A 22,359-nucleotide genomic window follows, 5' to 3' on the forward strand; every position below is an offset into this window, starting at 1 on the left:
CTATGCACTAATAGACCAAGAAAGAAATTTTCGTAAGAGTGTTTGAAATGTCGTTGTATCGTTGTATAATAGCTGAGTTTTAGGCAGAATATTGTACAATTTCAGCATCTCTTCAAAAATTAGCTGTTTGCATCTAATAATTAAATATTCTCTTCAGCTTACCATCTCAAGATTTTGTGGTAACGCTTCCAAATGACCAAAAACTTAATATGAATACGCATTATCGCGATAGTTACCTTATGTCCAAGTATGCCTCATTAAGTGCAATTCGGGTAAAACACAACCCCAATTTAATAACCATGCGAATATTAAAACTTATTGTTCAACTTGTTGTTTATCATAGGATGCCTATATATACACTAATATGTCTAATTTGTTGAAATCGTAGTCCTGGCCTTTTTTATTAATCTGATGAGCGTTTTTTGCCACAAATGGTAGTCTACAGTACACTAACTACCATATTATATAAAGTAATCAGGCTAATTTCCTAAATGTGACTGTGGCTCATCGTGACTTGCACGCACTGGTAGTAAACAGTTGATAACCATGTCATTGTTGTTCCTAACTAGTTCAAACTGGAACTTCCAATAATGATATTATCAGAGTGCGTAATACTAACTGTATCAAGATAGCCGTTAATCTTACATCTTAATAGAACTCGCGTCCCAACTAAAATTTCCAAAAGCGATACTGTATAAATTAGAGACATGATTTAGATTGAGAGACATGGTGTCATTTTTTCCCTATTGTTAGTGCGGGTCACGTTATGTCATGGCTAATCATGTGTATTGAGAAGAACTTGATTAATATAAACTGTCCTATATTATCTCTACTGAATGGTGTTAGTTAAATCTTTTGGATCAACTGAAGAAACTGAAAACTCTAGAATTCTTACTTTTATAATCAGATATTAGAAACTTGGGTGTCGCTGCTCGATAACCAATTTAATTCCAAAAATGTTAATATATATATACATGATATCCCACCAAATTGTAAATCAAACTATAGTTAGCATATATTCTCGTTGCTAGTAGTTTTTTGGGGGGAAATCTGTGAATAATTTATCAATGAACTGAAAATTAATATTTTCATTTTTATGTATTTAACTAAAGTATAAGCATAGCTTATCTGTGCTCCTGCCAAATTACATTTTCTGTAACTTATAAACCTAAAACCTAATCATGACATAGTTCGAACAACTATATATAATTGAAATCAATACTATACAAAATTTACCTACATTTTCATCACTTCATATAAATTTCAGCTTTCTGAAACACTTCTTGGAAGCGGGAAAGACAAGCTATCATTATATCTCAAGACATGCGGAGTTATTTGTCCGATTATGCATCACTGAGAGCGGTGGCTGCCTCGAGTCTAAAGAGCAAGTATGTTATTAAAATCTTTTGAATCTTCCTACATTCATCACCATTATTCACGGATCGCCACAAGAAATTTTAAAATTGTTATCTATTTCTATTCTTAAGTATAAGTTAAAATTACTTTACTTGATTTAAATGCTAAACATTTTAATAGGCTCAATACCAGGCATAAATAAATCTAAATTTCACAGATAAATTAAATATATTAAGGATGTAAAATCAACAAACATATTATCAACTTTGGATTCGAACACTCTTTTGGTGTTTTTGGAATACTGAAAAAGTCCTAATAACGTACGCGATAGCATTTTGGTAGAATCGCCGATATGTATTGTTCCGCGAGGCCGACAATAACTTTTTTTGTTCTTGTGCGGAATTATGAGTTGCGAAACAAGTTAGAATGCTATAAAATAAAAATGCTAAAAATAAATGTCAAAGAGGTGAATCCGCAACCCAATTTCTTGATTGAATACCGGCATTATAAAATAATAAAACTAAAATCTAAAACGGAAGATATCACCATAAGTTTTGTTCTAGCAGTCTCGCAGCAGATTGAAAACGCTATTTAGACAATGTAAATTTGTGTTATGTTAGGATTTCTTTAAAATGTATACCATATAGTAACTGAAATCGAAACACAGTAAATTGTTCGCGCGATGTACCTTTTATCTATTTTGAAACTACCGATGAAGACCAATACGACTTTTTCTCGGTATGTGACGATATATATTTAAGATAATTATTGCAAAATATATCGAACAATTTTTTTTTTGCAATATTTTAAATTACAATCGTTCGTATTTTGTCCATATCTTTAAAATAATTTTGAGTGCCGAAAAAACAAATCAAATTTAACTAACCTCAAAATACGATTCCGGTCTACTTATAAGTGGCATTTTGGGACGTATTTTATTCAGTTTTTAAATAGTAATTTTTCATTTTAATATTCGTAAAAGTTTTCTCGACTAAAATTCGAGAACGCAGAACACAAATGAATTACTATGAAATTACTATGACAAGATATTTTAATTGATCGCACCGGCTATGAATTGAATATTTTACTCGAGAGACAACTTTTTATCCACTGCGATCCTACTTATAGATAATGTCACATTTGAATTTACGCTCGTTGTCATATTTCGACGCTACTGATGTCAAATTTTATTAAGGATGGTATTACTTCTTTGGACAGTCACAAAATTAGCCAAGTCAGTATTTTAATAAGTAATCGAATGGCTCGCGGAGCGCCTAAGTTTCTCTCACAGAGCTCTTTGTCAACCTATGCACTAATAGACCAAGAAAGAAATTTTCGTAAGAGTGTTTGAAATGTCGTTGTATCGTTGTATAATAGCTGAGTTTTAGGCAGAATATTGTACAATTTCAGCATCTCTTCAAAAATTAGCTGTTTGCATCTAATAATTAAATATTCTCTTCAGCTTACCATCTCAAGATTTTGTGGTAACGCTTCCAAATGACCAAAAACTTAATATGAATACGCATTATCGCGATAGTTACCTTATGTCCAAGTATGCCTCATTAAGTGCAATTCGGGTAAAACACAACCCCAATTTAATAACCATGCGAATATTAAAACTTATTGTTCAACTTGTTGTTTATCATAGGATGCCTATATATACACTAATATGTCTAATTTGTTGAAATCGTAGTCCTGGCCTTTTCTATTAATCTGATGAGCGTTTTTTGCCACAAATGGTAGTCTACAGTACACTAACTACCATATTATATAAAGTAATCAGGCTAATTTCCTAAATGTGACTGTGGCTCATCGTGACTTGCACGCACTGGTAGTAAACAGTTGATAACCATGTCATTGTTGTTCCTAACTAGTTCAAACTGGAACTTCCAATAATGATATTATCAGAGTGCGTAATACTAACTGTATCAAGATAGCCGTTAATCTTACATCTTAATAGAACTCGCGTCCCAACTAAAATTTCCAAAAGCGATACTGTATAAATTAGAGACATGATTTAGATTGAGAGACATGGTGTCATTTTTTCCCTATTGTTAGTGCGGGTCACGTCATGTCATGGCTAATCATGTGTATTGAGAAGAACTTGATTAATATAAACTGTCCTATATTATCTCTACTGAATGGTGTTAGTTAAATCTTTTCGATCAACTGAAGAAACTGAAAACTCTAGAATTCTTACTTTTATAATCAGATATTAGAAACTTGGGTGTCGCTGCTCGATAACCAGTTTGATTCCAAAAATGTTAATATATATATACATGATATCCCACCAAATTGTAAATCAAACTATAGTTAGCATATATTCTCGTTGCTAGTAGTTTTTTGGGGGGAAATCTGTGAATAATTTATCAATGAACTGAAAATTAATATTTTCATTTTTATGTATTTAACTAAAGTATAAGCGTAGCTTATCTGTGCTCCTGCCAAATTACATTTTCTGTAACTTATAAACCTAAAACCTAATCATGACATAGTTCGAACAACTATATATAATTGAAATCAATACTATACAAAATTTACCCACATTTTCATCACTTCATATAAATTTCAGCTTTCTGAAACACTTCTTGGAAGCGGGAAAGACAAGTTATCATCATATCGCCGATAGTTTTTGTCAGCGCGACGTGTTTTTAAACAACTTATGTGCTTATTCTCCCTGAATCACAAATTTCCTTGACATATGAATGTATTGTTCCGCGAGGCCGACAATAACTTTTTTTGTTCTTGTGCGGAATTATGAGTTGCGAAACAAGTTAGAATGCTATAAAATAAAAATGCTAAAAATAAATGATAAAGAGGTGAATCCGCAACCCAATTTCTTGATTGAATACCGGCATTATAAAATAATAAAACTAAAATCTAAAACGGAAGATATCACCATAAATTTTGTTCTAGCAGTCTCGCAGCAGATTGAAAACGCTATTTAGACAATGTAAATTTGTGTTATGTTAGGATTTCTTTAAAATGTATACCATATAGTAACTGAAATCGAAACACAGTAAATTGTTCGCGCGATGTACCTTTTATCTATTTTGAAACTACCGATGAAGACCAATACGACTTTTTCTCGATATGTGACGATATATATATAAGATAATTACTGCAAAATATATCGAACAATTTTTTTTTTGCAATATTTTAAATTACAATCGTTCGTATTTTGTCCATATCTTTAAAATAATTTTGAGTGCCGAAAAAACAAATCAAATTTAACTAACCTTAAAGTACGATTCCGGTCTACTTATAAGTGGCATTTTGGGACGTATTTTATTCAGTTTTTAAATAGTAATTTTTCATTTTAATATTTGTAAAAGTTTTCTCGACTAAAATTCGAGAACGCAGAACACAAATGAATTACTATGAAATTACTATGACAAGATATTTTAATTGCTCGCACCGGCTATGAATTGAATATTTTACTCGAGAGACAACTTTTTATCCACTGCGATCCTACTTATAGATAATGTCACATTTGAATTTACGCTCGTTGTCATATTTCGACGCTACTGATGTCAAATTTTATCAAGGATGTTATTACTTCTTTGGACAGTCACAAAATTAGCCAAGTCAGTATTTTAATAAGTAATCGAATGGCTCGCGGAGCGCCTAAGTTTCTCTCACAGAGCTCTTTGTGAACCTATGCACTAATAGACCAAGAAAGAAATTTTCGTAAGAGTGTTTGAAGTGTCGTTGTATCGTTGTATTATAATAGCTGAGTTGTAGGCAGAATATTGTACAATTTCAGCATCTCTTCAAAAATTAGCTGTTTGCATCTAATAAGTAAATATTCTCTTCAGCTTACCATCTCAAGATTTTGTGGTAATGCTTCTAAATGACCAAAAACTTAATATGAATACGCATTATCGCGATAGTTACCTTATGTCCAAGCCTGTCTATGGGACACGTCCCGTGAGATGGAATTGGACAACACACATTTGTATTTCCCAGGGAACACGTGGGACACAAAAAAATCGTATGATTTCCGGGGAAATGATGGTAAAAAATATCGTTATGGATTTCGTGTCGATATATTTGACCATGTCTATATTTCTTATGTTTTTTATTTATACGGGTATTACGTTATTGATAACATTGTCCTTATTATTCTGTGTTGAATTTACTGTTTAATCTTATGAGTCAAACTCGTTTTGCCACAAAATAGTATCATACTAAAAAAAAGAATCCGAATAAGCTCAGAAATGTAACTGTAAATTATCATGGTCTATACCAGTGGTTCCCAAACTTTTTAGTCGCAGTAATATATACAGTAATACATACGCCCCCATTGGTAGCACTTGTTTCATTGTTACAAACCCCTCCTCCACCATATATGAGGTCGTAAATGAAAGAATCCAGGTTTCTGCCGTCTGCCTTTATTGCATATGAAAATCACGCATTGATGCATCTCTCGAATATAACAGGAATTTTATTTCTTCATTTTATTGCATTTCAAGGAGCTACCCTTGGTAGTCCTAGTAACCAATAACCAAACGTTTCATGTTGATATGTGTTCGAAGCTGGCAATCCTCGGTACTCCAAGTAACCATACAATTCCTGTTGATAAGTGTTCGAAGCTGGCAATACTTGGTAGTCCAAGTAACCATACGATTCATATTGATAAGTGTTCAAAGCTGGCAATCCTTGGTAGTCCTAGTGAACACGCGTTTCTTATTGATAAGTGTTCGAAGCTGACAATCCTTGGTAGTCCAAGTAACCATACGATGAATATTGATAAGTGTTCGAAGCTGGCAATCCTTGGTAGTCCAAATAACAATACCATTCATATTGATAAGTGTTCAAAGCTGGTAATCCTTAGTAGTCCAAGAAACCTTACAGTTCATATTGATAGGTGTTCGAAGTTGGCAATCCTTGATAGTCCATGTAACCATACGTTTCATATTGATAAGTGTTTGAAGCTGGCAATTCTAGTTAGTCCAAGTAAACATACGATTCATATTGATAAGTGTTCGGAACAGGCAATCCTTGGTAGTCATTGTAATCATATGTTGCATGTTGATAAGTGTTCGAAGCTGGTAATATTCCTAATGCGCTGTTATTAAGTGCGAGTATTCATATCTTCTATTCATGCGTGTATGTATCTATGTACTCGTATGACGCTGTATTAATGCAAATATTACGACCCTAAAATCGTTTATCATGAGATACCTGAGCTAACATGTCTCACTTCGTTAAAAGCATAGTCTTTATCATTCTATCATTTTACATGGCTTATACCATTTTTCATTAATTTTGAAACCCGTTTCATCACAAATGGTAGATCACGCAAAGTACCATAGTATGTAATGCAGTTGTTAAATATATATTCCCTATTTCTTCATAGTTTATTTCGAGTATTTATATGTTATGTTCTTATAATGAATGTAAAGTGTCTACAATCCCTGTGGCTATTGTAACTTATTGAAAATTATTCGATGAAATATATATTTTTAGTTGTTGGGGGGAAAAACAAGAAAGGACCTGAATATTAAAGTAAATATAACATGCAATGCCTGTGGTACACATACATTTTGAGCTGCCCAAGCTTGGAATTTCTCAAGTCTCGCGCTCCACCTCAAAATACCTAGTTAACAATGTGCTACAAAAACACAGATAGTTGGGGCGGAAGTTTTATCAAGAATCACGTTGCAAATACGTGTATGGGACGTATATAATGATATAAATTAAGAAAATAAGACAGTGAAAATTTTATGCTATTTTTTAAGTTTCATCAATCAGCTTCACGTCCTCTTACAATGTTTACGCCACCATGTGATGTGCGCCCCGCCATTTGAAAACAACTGCACTGGTAAATAATTGACTAGTCGATATTCATATGATGAGATTGACAGATCATTGACAGATCATTCAAATTAAGTGAAAACTGTAATTATCGTGGAAATAAGCAAATAATTTTATATTAAACGAAAAATTAATATTTTCATTATTTTCAAACCTCTAGTATAAGCTTAGCTTCTCATGTCCCTGTTAATTTTAACTCCAAAGAAAAAAGAACAACAAAGTTCGAACAACTATATCTCTTCTCTGTATTCCTGTTAAATAACAATTTTTGTGATTCAAATAACTTGATAGTGTCTTAGGTCAACGAAATTTAGTTTCACCTAAAGATAGATAGACTCGGACACATGATCATGACATTGAACTGATTTTTTTTTATGTATTTGCAATATAAGCTTACCCTTGCTTTACCTCTGTCAAAGCATTTTTTCTCTAATTTATAAATCCAAAACTTGATAATGAAATTATATATTTATTTTCAGTTTTCTAAAACACTGCTTGGAAGAGTCATGAATCAAACGGAATCCACATTGTTAATAGTCTGGTGCATCACGGAGTAAGATGGAAGCCTATATAGTCCAAAGAGTGAAGAGCAAGTATGTAATCTTATAAATCTTTCAATTCATATTTTGTCAGGTATAAACGGATATATCATGTTAAATCCCGCAAGTCTGGAAGATCTGTAAATATTTGAATTATCCTCACAAGATGTCCAAAATATTTTTCCCAATTTTAATTATATAATTTCGTGAAGTCATGTAATGCAATCGTTAGTTCACGGGCAGGTGTGCAGTTTTTAGCTGGTATGCAATAAATTTTGCTGCTTTGTTATTTTCGTATACATAATTCCAGAAAAGACGCGGACTATATTCCTTTTTGGGCGTTCTCCCATCGTTTGACAAGTATTGAAGTATGCGCCAGTCGCCAGCAATGGGATTATAATAGTGGCAATGGCGCATAATTACAAGTGGTCGGTCCTCATTTTATAGTATTTATTGTATTCGTACTTTATGGGTTTGTTTCGTTTCCATAGCGTTTTGTCAGTTTTTCAATAGTCTAGAACAGTAGTTTTTAACCTTGGTTTCATCGAATTTTTTTTGGTTCATTGGAACTGTTCAAGGTTTTCGACTAGGGTCCTTTGAATTAAAACAGTTTTGTATTATAGGACTTTTCTATCACATCGTCTGCTAATTATGCAAATTTAACTACAGTTCATCTCGAATATTTAAACCCAACAACTAATAATAAAAAAGCGTTGCTTGTTGTATAGCGTTGCGCAGTTGTAAGTTTTAGTGAACCCGTCATCTCCACGGATGTCGCGCGTTTTGGTGTTTGGGCTTATATGATAGTGCCCTCAGATGCTTTCTGCTTATGACTTTGAAACATCTTGGATTGTTATGGCAAACCAAAGATTTTCAAGCTGAATCTCACTGCAATAGAGTATTTGTAAGTTTGTATTAAAGCACCTAAATAAGGTTAACTAGGATTTGAAATATCACACAGCGTTACGTAGTATTATTTTATTTGATGTTGCCATTTAAGAAAGAAATGAAATGGTCACTTCTACTTCTCTGATAAAGCGTAATAAATTGGTAGATTTGAAAGCACGCAACATCAAGACTTTTAATAAATTTTAGAATTTTTAAATTTTGTCGTATCGATGCTGACCAGTTTGTTCTTCGTTAAGACTTGCGAGTGCTTTACAGAGCAATGCTGTATTTCATAATGGTATTTTGCAAAAATCTTAAGCTATGTGGTGAAGAGAAGGAACTGCAAAATTCGTGTTCCTTATAAAATGTTCTATTTATACAAGATTCCCCACACTATATCTCTGCCATGACAAAAAAGCTTGATCAGATGTTTGGAAGCGATGCACAACAACAGATTCATAAAAAACGCAATTTACTGGTGCAAATATTTGACTGAAAAATTTATTAATAATTGAAAGCGAAAGTTTTTCGGATTTTGTCTCCCTTAGTGTGAATTAATTAGAACCGTTAAGTTTCAATGTCAGACACGACATAGTTTTGGTGGTAAAAAATGTAAATCAAACAGGGGTGTACAACTTGTAATACAGGAGGACCAGACACAAATAACTGGGTGAAAAGTAATTACTTGTTATCTCACGGGCCAACATTGAGTTACTCGCGGAATTTTATCGTATTTTCAATCCTAAATATCAACTTTTTAACATGCTTGTAGGGAGTACAATGATATTTTCCGTTGTTTGCGGGCTAGTTCTGTTTTGAATAGCTGAACTGTTATTTATCCGACGTGCCACTGGACATTCATAGTTTCTAATATGTGTATTGAAAAGGGATATTTTTGAACGCAAAGTTAACGGTTTTGGGCAAACTGACAAGACAGACAAATCATAGTTACACTGCGCGCATGCCAAGTCATATTTATTAATTCCTCGCCTAATCGTTCGTTTTTCTTTTTTAGCTGATTCTTTGCTAATAAGTGGTCATTTTGTACACGAAACTGGAAATAATAAAATACAATGATATACAGCAATAATCGCAAAAGTCGTTCAGGTTCATTCGCGGGCCGTTTTTCCGAAGTCCCTAATATTTCCTATTTTTCATTATGTCAATACTAGTTTTTTATTCCACAAATTGTTTTCTCTCTGTTTAAAACATTTTATATAGTTTTTGATTGGTATCAAATTGTTGTGTTTGATTATTACTCTATCTGTTCATCCTCGTTTGTGCGCTTGATATTCCAACGGTTGATGTTCTGATTCCTTTTTAGAAGGTGCATGCAGTCCGTCTGTCGGGTATCCAATACAGCAAAGAAAAATGATTTCTTGTGATTGGTTGCTAAATCTGTTGTAGGTTGCACTGTTGTATATTTGACGCTTACACTGGATATTCATATTTTCGAGCGCATAGAAAACAGTTCCAAACATGCTAGCAAGCCAGAAAACATCCAATTTACACTGCACACATCCCGAGTCATATTAATTAAATCCTCGTTTAATCGTTTGTTCGTTTATTTTAGCTGATCCTCTGCTGATAGGTGGACATTTATAAACTTGTTTTGGTATTCCAAGGGCATGACAATGTAATCTTGTTCTACCATACAGTTCGTCAAATAGCCGCGTTTTATTACTGTAACTTGTTTCTAATTTTAATGTTGGAGAGTGTTAGAATAATTTTAGGTTAAAACACGTCCAACTAACTGTTAACAGAAAGCGCCTAAATTCACCCAATATGCTAGATAATGCCTCTGTACAAATGCGAAGCACTGGTCAAACTTGTGCCTGCACTGAAAAATATACACAAAAGGCAAACTAATTCATAACATAAAGCCGAGATTAAATAATGATTATGAAACAGAACGTGTTTGTGCGTTAAACTGTGTTTGGAAAGACGAAAATTAAGTATGAGCAATGCAGTTTCCCAATCTCGCGAATAGAAACGAGAATAGGATTATAACTTGATTTTAGCCATTTATTAGCAACTAGCTCAACTAATTTGGCTATTTTTGCAGCCACTTTTTCATATTGACATTTTTAAAATTACATGGAAATTATGAAGAAATATATCAGTTAAACAGAATGGGTGAACATTTATTTATTTCACCACTCACAGTAGCCAAACCCGATGAGTTTTCTAGCCGAACCGATATTATTAGCGTCAGTGTGCAATGTATGCAAATCAAAAAACGTATCAGGATTCAAAACATTAATTTCTTATTATACGAAATATGTCTTTTTCAATCTGAAAAATTGTGTGGCATGAATAATGCTTGCAAACTGTTACTTTAACTAGTTTTGACTGCACACTTGAGATAAAAATTACATAGCATGTAAATGTCAACAATTTCTGCTTTAAAATATTGATATCGGCGTTTTTTCGTTGTGGTATCGGTACATCTCTCTAGTTGGAATCTCTAGTATATTGTAATGACCGTTAATGTAATGTTTAAGATAGATATCCACTTCATGCGTTATTGTATCAAATGATAGGTTGTAAATTACATAGCATGTAAATGTCAACAATTTCTGCTTTAAAATAATGATATCGGCGTTTTATCGACAAGTGTTATCGGTACATCTCTCTAGTTGGAATCTCTAGTATATTGTAATGGCCGTTAATGTAATGTTTGAAATAGATATTCCCTTCATGCGTTATTGTATCAAATGATAGGTTGTAAGACAATGTACTATTTTACTGCAAACATTAAAAACTCCATTTTAAGCATGTAGTTGGTTACACATACTACTACTAAGATTCATTTCCTCAGCTACAGACAAAGTTTAATTGCTTCATTTCGTATATATATATTTGACCCGGGGTTATTTCAAAAGTTATCGGGCATTGTATTTTTTATGAATGACCGAATGAATAGACTACTCCATTTAAGGCAATTTCATCTTCTGTTCGTGGTAAGAAAATAGGCATGTTCACGTAAACAAAATCTTGTATCGGTCTTGTCTTCTCAAATTCTTGTTTGTTTATTATTATTTCGGATCATTGCGAGTCGGCTATTTAAGTGCTAAGTTGCATTAGAAGTTTGTCGTTTAAGTAGTGTTAATTTATTTGCCCTAAATAGCAATATTTTTTGTGCAAGAATTTCTGCACCATTCATAAATGAAGAAATTGTTTTTCTTAAACGGATTGTTTGCTTGTATTAAATTTTGGTTATGATAGGGTTCATTCATATTGCATAAATTAATGTAGCTATTGTTTGCATCTTTTGGAATTGAGTATGTTGTCGACATACTTAGGTCGGTCGTAAACTTTAGGAGCCTTATACAATAATAGTTTTGGCTTCTACATTATACGTTTCGACCTCTACAATAATAATTTTATCACCACACTATTTGTCGTATTTCATCACATATTATTCGTCTCTCGTACTTTGTTCATGTAGACTGAATATTTCACTGCCAGTAATGGACTACAATCATATTCAAAGTTGTGAAGTTGTTAATATCGAGAAAACTGGCAGGTTATATGTTTAAGGGATGATCGCGCGAAGCATCACCGCCCAGAACGTGATAGGCGTCATGTAGAGCCTCATCATACGTAATAAGTAGCTCATAATTTACTTCCTTTACTATAAAAAGTATTCGTATTTTGTCCATATCTTTAAAATAATTTTGAGTGCCGAAAAAACAAATCAAATTTAACTAACCTCAAAATACGATTCCGGTCTACTTATAAGTGGCATTTTGGGACGTATTTTATTCAGTTTTTAAATAGTAATTTTTCATTTTAATATTCGTAAAAGTTTTCTCGACTAAAATTCGAGAACGCAGAACACAAATGAATTACTATGAAATTACTATGACAGGATATTTTAATTGCTCGCACCGGCTATGAATTGAATATTTTACTCGAAAGACAACTTTTTATCCACTGCGATCCTACTTATAGATAATGTCACATTTGAATTTACGCTCGTTGTCATATTTTGACGCTGCTGATGTCAAATTTTATTAAGGATGTTATTACTTCTTTGGACAGTCACAAAATTAGCCAAGTCAGTATTTTAATAAGTAATCGAATGGCTCGCGGAGCGCCTAAGTTTCTCTCACAGAGCTCTTTGTGAACCTATGCACTAATAGACCAAGAGAGAAATTTTCGTAAGAGTGTTTGAAGTGTCGTTGTATCGTTGTATAATAGCTGAGTTTTAGGCAGAATATTGTACAATTTCAGCATCTCTTCAAGGATTAGCTGTTTGCATCTAATAATTAAATAATCTCTTCAGCTTACCATCTCAAGATTTTGTGGTAACGCTTCCAAATGGCCAAAAACTTAATATGTATACGCATTATCGCGATAGTTACCCTATGTCCAAACTTGTCTATGGGACACGTCCCTCGAGATGGAATTGGACAACACACATTTGTATTTCCCAGGGGACACGTGGGACACAAAAACCGTATGATTTCCGGGGAAATGATGGTAAAAAATATCGTTATGGATTTCGTGTCGATATATTTGACCATGACTATATTTCTTATGTTTTTTTATTTATACGGGTATAACGTTATTGATAACATTGTCCTTGATATTCTGTGTTGAATTTACTGTCTTATGAGTCAAACTCGTTTTGCCACAAAATAGTATCATACTAAAAAAAAGAATCCGAATAAGCTCAGAAATGTAACTGTAAATTATCATGGTCTATACCAGTGGTTCCCAAACTTTTTAGTCGCAGTAATATATACAGTAATACATACGCCCCCATTGGTAGCACTTGTTTCATTGTTACAAAACCCTCCTACACCCTATATGAGGTCGTAAATGAAAGAATCCAGGTTTCTGCCGTCTGCCTTTATTGCATGGTTTGTCAATTTATGAGAGGGGGGGGGGATATCGCCCACTTTGGGAATCACTGATTTATACCATCTCGTAGTAATCAGTTAATAACCATGCCATTCATGTTCCAATCCAGAATCGCAATAAATTTTCAATACTGGCAATATTGGAGTGACTGTAATCAAGTACTACATAAATATGACCGTGAATCTTACTGTCTTCGGTACTGGTTAACCATGTAATTCTTGTCCCAAACTGAAATTTGCAATAAGGATAATATATAAATTAGGCCAATTGCACCAATGTAGCCGCAAATCCCCTACACTCGAATTATACTTCCCTTGGTAGTCCTAGTAACCAATAACCAAACGTTTCTTGTTGATATGTGTTCGAAGCTGGCAATCCTCGGTACTCCAAGTAACCATACAATTCTTGTTGATAAGTGTTCGAAGCTGGCAATACTTGGTAGTCCAAGTAACCTTACGATTCATATTGGTAAGTGTTCAAAGCTGGCAATCCTTGGTAGTCCTAGTGAACACGCGTTTCTTATTGATAAGTGTTCGAAGCTGACAATCTTGGTAGTCCAAGTAACCATACGATGAATATTGATAAGTGTTTGAAGCTGGCAATCCTTGGTAGTCCAAATAAAAATACCATTCATATTGATAAGTGTTCAAAGCTGGTAATCCTTAGTAGTCCAAGAAACCTACAGTTCATATTGATAAGTGTTTGAAGCTGGCAATTCTAGTTAGTCCAAGTAAACATACGATTCATATTGATAAGTGTTCGAAGCTGGTAATATTCCTAATGCGCTGTTATTAAGTGCGAGTATTCATATCTTCTATTCATGCGTATATGTATCTATGTACTCGTATGACGCTGTATTAATGCGAATATTACGACCCTAAAATCGTTTATCATGAGGTACCTGAGCTAACATGTCTTACTTCGTTAAAAGCATAGTCTTTATCATTCTATCATTTTACATGGCTTATTACATTTTTCATTAATTTTGAAACCCGTTTCATCACAAATGGTAGATCACGCAAAGTACCATATTATGTAATGCAGTTGTTAAATATATATTCCCTATTTCTTCATAGTTTATTTCGAGTATTTATATGTTATGTTCTTATAATGAATGTAAAGTGTCTACAATCCCTGTGGCTATTGTAACTTATTGAAAATTATTCGATGAAATGTATATTTTTAGTTGTTGGGGAGAAAAACAAGAAAGGACCTGAATATTAAAGTAAATATAACATGTAATGCCTGCGATACACAAACATTTTGAGCTGCCCAAGCTTGGAATTTCTCAAGTCTCGCGCTCCACCTCAAAATACCTAGTTAACAATGTGCTACAAAAACACAGATAGTTGGGGCGGAAGTTTTATCAAGAAGCACGTTGCAAATACGTGTATGGGATGTATATAATGATATAAATTAAGAAAATAAGACAGAGAAAATTTTACGCTATTTTTTAAGTTTCATCAATCAGCTTCACGTCCTCTTACAATGTTTACGCCCCCATGTGAGGCGCGCCCCGCCATTTGAAAACCACTGCACTGGTAAATAATTGACTAGTCGATATTTATATGATGAGATTGACAGATCATTGACAGCTCATTCAAATTAAGTGAAAACTATAATTTTCGTGGAAATAAGCAAATAATTTTATATTAAACGAAAAATTTATATTTTCATTTTTTTCAAACCTCTAGTACAGGCCTGCACATCTCAAATCACGAGGGCCACAAGCATAAATCTGAAGTCCCGGCGGGCCGCAAACTTTGCCACATACATATTTCACAAATGAACTCAAAAATCAAAATAATTTTGAAAAACACCTAAATTAAATGAACACTTTCATTACTGGGGAGCTTAAAAATATGAAGAATCTTATTTTCTTGAGTAAAAACCTTGAAAACCCACCCTTCATTTTCAATACTTCTTTTGTATTAGAATTAGGTATTGTGTGTTGCAGTATAAACTAACTGCAGGAAATTATTTTACTCTGGTTAAGTTTTGTAAAATCGTACCAAATATATGTATGACAATTTATTTAGTCATATGTATCATTATTGGATATTTCCATTGTATGCTAGACTAGACAAACAATCCGCTTAGTAGCAATAGATTCTCCTCTGTTGTACTTTTTGACTGTTAAATTACATTTTTCTACAAAATCTGTTCCAATTTATTTGAAATTTTACAGTAAATAGCATTATCTTTTGTGCGAGAATTTCTGCACCATTCATAAAAAAAGGAATTTTTTTTTTAAGTTTGAAATTCGAATCAAAAAAGAAACTTCAGTTTTATAAACTGCTAGTAAAAAATGATGGGGTTAATAATAGGTTGCTAATATGCACTAATGGGTGTGAGATTGTATATCGATATTGTTTTAAGCGTGATTCAGTCTGAATACTGAGATATCTAAATCGGGGTTTCCCAAACTGGGGGTCGAGGATCGAGCGACGAATTTTAGGGGTCACGAAGGGCACACCAATTTCACACAAAGTTCGATATTTATATAAACTAGTGCAAAACATAAATCTCACGATTTTGAATATGACCGGAGTAGCGACGGGATTGCATAACAATGCCGGCTTTGATTGATAGACACGAGAAGTGGCGTGTTTCCAAATCACCCGTGGGCCGCACAGAAGTATCTAGCGGGCCGTATGTTGTGCGGGCCTGCTCTAGTATAAGCTTAGTTTCTCATGTCCCTGTTAATTTTAACTCCCAAAGAAAAAAGAACAACAAAGTTCGAACAACTATATCTCTTCTCTGTATTCCTGTTAAATAACAATTATTGTGATTCAAATAACTTGATAGTGTCTTAGGTCAACGAAATTTTGTTTCACCTAATGTTAGATAGACTCGGACACATGATCATGACATTGAACTGATTTTTTTTTATGTATTTTCAATATAAGCTTACCCTTGCTTTACCTCTGTCAAAGCATTTTTTTTCTAATTTATAAATCCAAAACTTGATAATGAAATTATATATTTATTTTCAGTTTTCTAAAACACTGCTTGGAAGAGTCATGAATCAAACGGAATCCACATTGTTAATAGTCTGGTGCATCACGGAGTAAGATGGAAGCCTATATAGTCCAAAGAGTGAAGAGCAAGTATGTAATCTTATAAATCTTTCAATTCATATTTTGTCAGGTATAAACGGATATATCATGTTAAATCCCGCTAGTCTGGAAGATCTGTAAATATTTGAATTATCCTCACAAGATGTCCAAAATATTTTTCCCAATTTTAATTATATAATTTCGTGAAGTCATGTAATGCAATCGTTAGTTCACGGGCAGGTGTGCAGTTTTTAGCTGGTATGCAATAAATTTTGCTGCTTTGTTATTTTCGTATACATAATTCCAGAAAAGACGCGGACTATATTCCTTTTTGGGCGTTCTCCCATCGTTTGACAAGTATTGAAGTATGCGCCAGTCGCCAGCAATGGGATTATAATAGTGGCAATGGCGCATAATTACAATTGGTCGGTCCTCATTTTATAGTATTTATTGTATTCGTACTTTATGGGTTTGTTTCGTTTCCATAGCGTTTTGTCAGTTTTTCAATAGTCTAGAACAGTAGTTTTTAACCTTGGTTTAATCGATTTTTTTTTGGTTCATTGGAACTGTTCAAGGTTTTCGACTAGGGTCCTTTGAATTAAAACAGTTTTGTATTATAGGACTTTTCTATCACATCGTCTACTAATTATGCAAATTTAACTACAGTTCATCTCGAATATTTAAACCCAACAACTAATAATAAAAAAGCGTTGCTTGTTGTATAGCGTTGCGCAGTTGTAAGTTTTAGTGAACCCGTCATCTCCACGGATGTCGCGCGTTTTGGTGTTTGGGCTTATATGATAGTGCCCCCAGATGCTTTCTGCTTATGACTTTGAAACATCTTGGATTGTTATGGCAAACCAAGGATTTTCAAGCTGAATCTCACTGCAATAGAGTATTTGTAAGTTTGTATTAAAGCACCTAAATAAGGTTAACTAGGATTTGAAAAATCACACAGCGTTACGTAGTATTATTTTATTTGATGTTGCCATTTAAGAAAGAAATGAAATGGTCACTTCTACTTCTCTGATAAAGCGTAATAAATTGGTAGATTTGAAAGCACGCAACATCAAGACTTTTAATAAATTTTAGAATTTTTTAATTTTGTCGTATCGATGCTGACCAGTTTGTTCTTCGTTAAGGCTTGCGAGTGCTTTACAGAGCAATGCTGTATTTCATAATGGTATTTTGCAAAAATCTTAAGCTATGTGGTGAAGAGAAGGAACTGCAAAATTCGTGTTCCTAATAAAATGTTCTATTTATACAAGATTCCCCACACTATATCTCTGCCATGACAAAAAAGCTTGATCAGATGTTTGGAAGCGATGCACAACAACAGATTCATAAAAAACGCAATTTACTGGTGCAAATATTTGACTGAAAAATTTATTATAAATTGAAAGCGAAAGTTTTTCGGATTTGTCTCCCTTAGTGTGAATTAATTAGAACCGTTAAGTTTCAATGTCAGACACGACATAGTTTTGGTGGTAAAAAATGTAAATCAAACAGGGGTGTACAACTTGTAATACAGGAGGACCAGACACAAATAACTGGGTGAAAAGTAATTATTATCTCACGGGCCAACATTGAGTTACTCGCGGAATTTTATCATATTTTCAATCCTAAATATCAACTTTTTAACATGCTTGTAGGGAGTACAATGATATTTTCTGTTGTTTGCGTGCTAGTTCTGTTTTGAATAGCTGAACTGTTATTTATCCGACGTTGCCACTGGACATTCATAGTTTCTAATATGTGTATTGAAAAGGGATATTTTTGAACGCAATGTTAACGGTTTTAGGCAAACTGACAAGCCAGACAAATCATAGTTACACTGCGCGCATGCCAAGTCATATTTATTAATTCCTCGCCTAATCGTTTGTTTTTCTTTTTTAGCTGATTCTTTGCTAATAAGTGGTCATTTTGCACACGAAACTGGAAATAATAAAATACAATGATATACAACAATAATCGCAAAAGTCGTTCAGGTTCATTCGCGGGCCTATTTTACGAAGTTCCTAACATTTCCTATTTTTCATTATGTCAATACTAGTTTTTTATTCCACAAATTGTTTTCTCTATGTGTAAAACATTTTATATAGTTTTTGATTGGTATCAAATTGTTGTGTTTGATTATTACTCTATCTGTTCATCCTCGTTTGTGCGCTTGATATTCCAACGGTTGATGTTCTGATTCCTTTTTAGAAGGTGCATGCAGTCCGTCTGTCGGGTATCCAATACAACAAAGAAAAATGATTTCTTGTGATTGGTTGTTAAATCTGTTGTAGGTTGCACTGTTGTATATTTGACGCTTACACTGGATATTCATATTTTCGAGCGCATAGAAAACAGTTCCAAACATGCTGGCAAGCCAGAAAACATCCAATTTACACTGCACACATCCCGAGTCATATTAATTAAATCCTCGTTTAATCGTTTGTTCGTTTATTTTAGCTGATCCTCTACTGATAGGTGGACATTTATAAACTTGTTTTGGTATCCCAAGGGCATGACAATGTAATCTTGTTCTACCATACAGTTCGTCAAATAGCCGCGTTTTATTACTGTAACTTGTTTCTAATTTTATTGTTGGAGAGTGTTAGAATAATTTTAGGTTAAAACACGTCCAACTAACTGTTAACCGAAAGCGCCTAAATTCACCCAATATGCTAGATAATGCCTCTGTACAAATGCGAAGCACTGGTCAAACTTGTGCCTGCAATGAAAAATATACACAAAAGGCAAACTAATTCATAACATAAAGCCGAGATAAAATAATGATTATGAAACAGAACGTGTTTGTGCGTTAAACTGTGGTTGGAAAGACGAAAATTGGGTATGAGCAATGCAGTTTCCCAACCTTGCGAATAGAAACGAGAATAGGATTATAGCTTGATTTTAGCCATTTATTAGCAACTAGCTCAACTAATTTGGCTATTTTTGCAGCCACTTTTTCATATTGACATTTTTAAAATTACATGGAAATTATGAAGAAATATATCAGTTAAACAGAATTGGTGAACATTTATTTATTTTACCACCCACAGTAGCCAAACCCGATGAGTTTGCTAGCCGAACCGATATTATTAGCGTCAGTGTGCAATGTATGCAAATCAAAAAACGTATCAGGATTCAAAACATTAATTTCTTATTATACGAAATATGTCTTTTTCAATCTGAAAAATTGTGTGGCATGAATAATGCTTGCAAACTGTTACTTTAACTAGTTTTGATGCACACTTGAGATAATAATTACATAGCATGTAAATGTCAACAATTTCTGCTTCAAAATATTGATATCGGCGTTTTTTCGTTGTGGTATCGGTACATCTCTCTAGTTGGAATCTCTAGTATATTGTAATGGCCGTTAATGTAATGTTTAAGATAGATATCCACTTCATGCGTTATTGTATCAAATGATAGGTTGTAAATTACATAGCATGTAAATGTCAACAATTTCTGCTTTAAAATAATGATATCGGCGTTTTATCGACAAGTGGTATCGGTACATCTCTCTAGTTGGAATCTCTAGTATATTGTAATGGCCGTTAATGTAATGTTTGAAATAGATATTCACTTCATGCGTTATTGTATCAAGTGATAGGTTGTAAGACAATGTACTATTTTACTGCAAACATTAAAAACTCCATTATAAGCATGTAGTTGGTTACACATACTACTACTAAGATTCATTTCCTCAGCTACAGACAAAGTTTAAGTGTTTCATTTCGTATATATATTTGACCCGGGGTTATTTCAAAAGTTATCGGGCATTGTATTTTTTATGAATGACCGAATGAATAGACTACTCCATTTAAGGCAATTTCATCTTCTGTTCGTGGTAAGAAAATAGGAATGTTCACGTAAACAAAATCTTGTATCGGTCTTGTCTTCTCATATTCTTGTTTGTTTATTATTATTTCGGATCATTGCGAGTCGGCTATTTAAGAGCTAATTTGCATTAGAAGTTTGTCGTTTAAGTAGTGTAAATTTATTTGCCGTATTAAATAGCAATATCTTTTGTGCAAGAATTTCTGCACCATTCATAAATGAAGAAATTGTTTTTCTTAAACGGATTGTTTGCTTGTTTTAAATTTTGGTTATGATAGGGTTCATTCATATTGCATAAATTAATGTTGCTATTGTTTGCATCTTTTGGAATTGAGTATGTTGTCGACATACTTAGGTCGGTCGTAAACTTTAGAAGCCTTATACATTAATAGTTTTGGCTTCTACATTATACGTTTCGACCTCTACAATAATCATTTTTATCACCACACTATTTGTCGTATTTCATCACATATTATTCGTCTCTCGTACTTTGTTCATGTAGACTGGATATTTCACTGCCAGTAATGGACTACAATAATATTCAAAGTTGTGAAGTTGTTAATATCGAGAAAACTGGCAGGTTATATGTTTAAGGGATGATGGCGCGAAGCATCACCGCCCAGAACGTGATAGGCGTCGTGTAGAGCCTCATCATACGTAATAAGTTGCTCATAATTTACTTCCTTTACTATAAAAAGGCATAATAACTAAAATATTTTTACAGGATTCCTCAATTATGGAACTTGACGACACTTTCTATTTCCAGAAAGAAATGAAACTGAATTATTCAAATATGAGGAAGAGTTTTGTTAAAGATAACTAAGATGTGCTAGCCAACAAATGCATTGGGTCCACACACAGGACTTTGATATAGAGAAATAGACTGTTTGAGACTGTATCCCATTGCCATACGTACTTAAAGCTCATATGCATGTGCATTGGTTACTAATATTTGGTCGCAAACAAATGCATGGGGGAGCACATGCAAATACACTTTATATCAAATAAGACTGTTAATTAAAACTATACCAGTACAGTACCATACATACTGTAAAAGGATTAAATGCGGAAGTTTAAGAGAGTCGACCCATGAGGAACTAACTATTTATGTAATTTGAATTATTGCAAACGGATTCTTGATTATAGATTTATTAATGAATTGAATCATAGCTCAGAAAACTAAATTCGTTTGTTATTTGTATTTTAACACCCTGCAATGCAATCCTGTATTTGATAACCTGGAAGGAAAAATTTGAAATAATTCTTTTGTTTTACGTTATTCTTACTTCAGAATATTTTTACCTGTTAGTTCATATCACTGATTTATTATTTATTTTATTGTTTATTACTGATATTGTATATTTTTTAAAGAGGCGTTTTTTGTATGCTCTCTCATTATTTGGCTATCCCATTGTATTTTTTGAGATTATTTCCACAGGAAACATGATATCGTGACACCGACAAAGAAAGAAAAATATTAACAGGGCTTGCCATGGATTTTTGTTTTTATTATTTTATTTTTTATAGATAGATTTAGACCCATTCCCGCCATTAGGAATATTAGAGATAATATTAGGATTAGATATTTTTAATGATATTCTAGCTTCACAGGCACAGAATTATGAAGACGATGAAGAAATTGAGAAAAGACGGACACACGGAAAATCTACTCAATAAATGTAAACATTTTACGAATTTTTTTAGGCTTAGATATTTTTAATGTTATTCTAGCTTCTCAGGGGCAGAATTATAGAGGCATTGAAGAAATTAAGAATAGACGAATACACGGAAAATCTACACATTACAAGTAGATAATTTCACGAATTTTATTAGCATTAGATATTTTTGATATTCTAGATTCTCAGGCACAGATTTCTTAAGACAATGAGGAAATTAAGAAAGGTCGGATACAAGGAAATTCTACACAATGAATGTGAATAATGTACGAATTTATTTAGCCTTAGATTTTTTTTATAATATTCTAGCTTCTCAGG

The 22,359-nt window shown here is 33.3% G+C and overlaps 1 long non-coding RNA gene across 1 annotated transcript; it reads left to right on the forward strand.

Moving 5' to 3' along the window:
• Nucleotides 1-1,091: 1,091 nt before the first annotated feature.
• LOC120337350 (uncharacterized) lies at nucleotides 1,092-21,744 on the forward strand. The gene is made up of 4 exons (XR_013478325.1): nucleotides 1,092-1,388; nucleotides 7,656-7,769; nucleotides 16,472-16,585; nucleotides 21,090-21,744. It is a non-coding gene; the product is annotated as an uncharacterized LOC120337350 (long non-coding RNA).
• Nucleotides 21,745-22,359: the final 615 nt, after the last annotated feature.

Source organism: Styela clava, chromosome 10 (genome assembly GCF_964204865.1).
Source record: "Styela clava chromosome 10, kaStyClav1.hap1.2, whole genome shotgun sequence".
Classification (NCBI taxonomy): Eukaryota; Metazoa; Chordata; class Ascidiacea; order Stolidobranchia; family Styelidae; genus Styela; species Styela clava.